This window comes from Acinonyx jubatus, chromosome X (assembly GCF_027475565.1).
Source record: "Acinonyx jubatus isolate Ajub_Pintada_27869175 chromosome X, VMU_Ajub_asm_v1.0, whole genome shotgun sequence".
Taxonomy (NCBI): Eukaryota; Metazoa; Chordata; class Mammalia; order Carnivora; family Felidae; genus Acinonyx; species Acinonyx jubatus.
The window spans coordinates 3,900,443-3,904,115 of record NC_069389.1 but is presented as its reverse complement, the minus strand read 5'-3'; the positions used below and the strand labels follow the sequence as shown (position 1 = coordinate 3,904,115).

The 3,673-nt window shown below is 42.3% G+C and overlaps 1 non-coding gene across 1 annotated transcript; it reads right to left on the bottom strand.

Moving 5' to 3' along the window:
• Positions 1-3,035: 3,035 nt before the first annotated feature.
• Positions 3,036-3,120, bottom strand: TRNAR-UCG (transfer RNA arginine (anticodon UCG)). The gene has a single exon. It is a non-coding gene; the product is annotated as a tRNA-Arg (tRNA).
• Between the last annotated feature and the right edge of the window lie 553 nt (positions 3,121-3,673).

Below are 3,673 nucleotides of genomic sequence, written 5' to 3'. Positions count from 1 at the left end.
ACTTGAAAGAGTTTCCTCCTCCCAGAGGCAGAATGAGTAAGTCAAGAAGACAAGTCAGGGCCCGTGGCTGTGGGTGGAAGGTGCTACATCTGGAAATGTTCATGGGAGGTCTGGCATACGTCTGGAGAGAAAACAAGAGGGTACTGGTACTATTTCCTCAAGATGGGGTGTGTGTGTGTGTTACATTAGGAAGCAATGCGGTCAAGGTTAGTTTCTTGCAATCAGCAAATTGGAGTAATTAAGGAATATACACAACCCAAGTGAGCAAACTGGTGTTGACACCCACAAATCCGTTCTGGCTGAGTGAGAATGGCAGGAAGGATCTTCAGAGCTTACAGGCATGACTTGGTGTCTGGTCATAGCCAGGTGTGGAAGAATATTGGAAATGGTGTCAGATTTCGTCTTTGTTCAGGCAGTTCTCTCAGAATACCATAGATTGGATGGTTTATAAAAAAAAAATGATCTTAGTTCTGGAGCTGGAAGTCCCAAGATCAAGGCCTGGCATATTCAGTATCTGGTGAGGACCCACTTTTGGTTCACAGGAGACTGTCTTGTCACTGTGTGCTCAAATGGCAGAAGGGATGAGGGAGTCCTCTAGGGTCTCTTTTATTAGGTCCCTAATCCCGTTAGTGGGGGCTCCACTCTCATAACTTGATCACATTCTACAGGTCCCACCTCCTAATAAATACCATTCTATTGAGAATTCGTCTTCACTATATGATTTAGGGGATGCACATTCAGTCCATTGCAGACCTGGATACTGGAGTCCACATTGCAGTGTAAGGAGAAAGCAGACAGGACCCCATGCACAAATGCAACGGAGCCACCACTTGGTACCCATCAGCTGAATTGGACCCTGGATCTTCTGTGGAAAGACAGGAGTCTGACGGTGAACAAATGCTCTAAAACAAGGCAGAGATCCTCATTTATGGCACAGATAATCAAAGCCCAAGAAAGTCCGTGAGCCTAAAGGAGTGGCCATCCCTAAAATAAAAAGATGGTATTATATGAGTATTTACGCCCTTCTGAGACTCATCACAATATGGAAGCCGTATAAGAATGTGAATGACAACTCAGAAAATACTATGCTTTCAGCTTTTTATTGAAAGGCACACTTCCATTGTTTTTAATTATGGCCAGTGGGTTTCTTCTTTCCTTTTTCGTTAAAAAATTGTCAATGTACTAAAATGTCCCTGAGATGCAATCAACAATATCAACAGGCTTCCATTAATAATGTAAATAATGTATAGGGAGAGTCGTTGTTTGCTATCTGACAAAGAAATATTGGCAAGATGGTTCAACTATATACAGGTCATTTGGGAAATAACTTGTCAGAGTATAAAATTGCAAAAGAGATCTCGTGTCTTTTCATAGATCAAACCTCAAAAATATAATTCACAATGAAAAGTAACATGAGAAGGAACAAAGCATCTCAGGGTTTTTTCATATTCAACTCAAAGATGTCAATGGTGTTGTAAATGTTAGATCACTAAGAAACATACAAGAAAAAGTAAAGCCCCAGGGAAAATGTCCTAGTACAGACAGGGTTATTGTGAATGACTACAGAAATATACACTGGTGTGTACTATTTACAGTACTATTTACAGATAAATTATGATTCTTAGTTCTGCCTGGGACAATATGCATAGGACACCCTCTTTGTGTGGGGTCATTTGGTTTTCTGTGACCACAGAGGACCATTCAATTGGCAATGATCTCAGCAAGTCAGGAATAGCTAAGAAACCTACAACTTGGTTCTCAGATCACAGAGAAGTTGAAAGCATCTGAATTTTATCGAGATGACTAAGTTTACTTATAACTTAAAGGAGAAGTTGCCATTTGTCCTCTCTGTACTCTACCCAGAGTTTCTGGAACCACACGGAGTTCAGAGGAAACTGGCTTGTATGTTTATAATGCTTCATAGTTTCCCATGCAACAAAATTGACTTTTGGTCCCAAATACTGAGATTGTTAATTTTTTTGTTAAAAAAAAAAGTAGTATGGCTTTAACAACTGTTGTAACTTACCTCCAACCCTAAAAGTGTGGTGGAAATTGTTATGGCATTTTTATTATTTATTTATTTTCTTTTTTTTATTTTGACAGAGCGAGCATGAGCGGGGAAAGGGCAGAGAGAGAGGGAGAGAGAGAATCCCAAGCAATGTCACAAACTCTGAGATCATGACCTGAGCCGAAATCAAGAGTCAGACACTCAGTTAACTGAACCACCCAGGTGCCCCTGTTATGGGCTTTGAAATGAACTGTGTATTCTTCAGTGAAATTCTAAGGTGGTAATAGTAACAATTGTCCAGGTCTAGAGTAGGATAAAGCCCCTTTTGAATATGCATGCACATTTGTTGGGAGCCTAGGGGATGTAGGAGGTTATGTGCTAATAGCAAAAGACAGTGAAGCGGGGTATCTTTTTCTCTTTAAACTGCTTTACAACCTCATAGAAAGAGCAGAGACACACGGACAGGGATGTGTAACAGTAGACCAGAAAGTGCTGTGTGCCAGAGCCGTGAAGTCCTGGGCTGTGACACAAGGGCAAATGACTGTGTTTGAGTGAAGCAAGCAGAATTTTGAAGGGAGGCTTTAACCCAAAAGTAAAACTTGAGCTTATACCCCCCAACCTCAACATTTTATTGTTTCTCCTGACCAGAACAACTTATGAGAAGGTTAGCTGAAGGTGGTAACTGCCTTCAGCTCTTGGGCTAAAATTTCTACAGAATGGAAAGCCCGTCTGTGTTTCCCTTCTTACAAGCTCAGCTCTTCTCCAGGATGCGCCTGTTTCTAGATCTTCTCCTCTAACTTCAGGTAGTTGATTGATATATACTGTTTGGAGTTTATTCTTGGTACATGGACATTTGTTGGTTCAGTAGGATCTTAATTGGCCACACGGAAGCGCAATTCTTGAGCTGGATTTTTTTTTAAAATATTTATTATTGAGAGACAGAGCACGAGCATGGGAGGGGTGAGAGAGAGAGAGGGAGACACAGAATCCCAAGCAGGCTCCGGGCTCTGAGCTGTCGTCAGCCCACAGCCCGACGCGGGGCTCGAACCCACGAACCGCGAGATCACGACCTGAGCCGAAGTCGGACGCTCAACCGACTGAGCCACCCAGGCGCCCCTCTTGAGCTGGATTTTTAAGGAGTTTGAGACTTTGATAAAAGAAAAGCAGAAGGTGATGTGTTACCTGCAAGAGACATATGTCTGCCAGAGATTCTGGGGCATCAAATTCTCCGTGTGCCATGAAACAAATATGGAGGTCTACTTTGGTGTAATGGAAGTAGGAAGCTAGGTCTGAAGACTGGAAGTATATTATGCTATTACGAAGTCATATGTGAGTGGTGGGGTTGGGTCTAATCCTGTGGCTGTCACTGAGAGGTGTGAGGTAAGACAAAGTGTAGGTGAATCTGCACAGCTACCTGTCATGGATTTGGAGGACAAACCCCAGCATTGTACCGGAGTGAGGCAGACCATGGGAATTCAGACACAGAAGTATGATGGAACAGATTTTTCTTTTACAAACATCAGATTGTATATTGAGGTGCCCTGGTAACATGGAGAGAAAGACCATCAAGGGATTAATGGATAAATGATGTGTGGTACATCTACACAGTGGAGTATTAGCTGGCAATGAAAAGGGTAGACATAGTGATGCATGCTATATCATGGA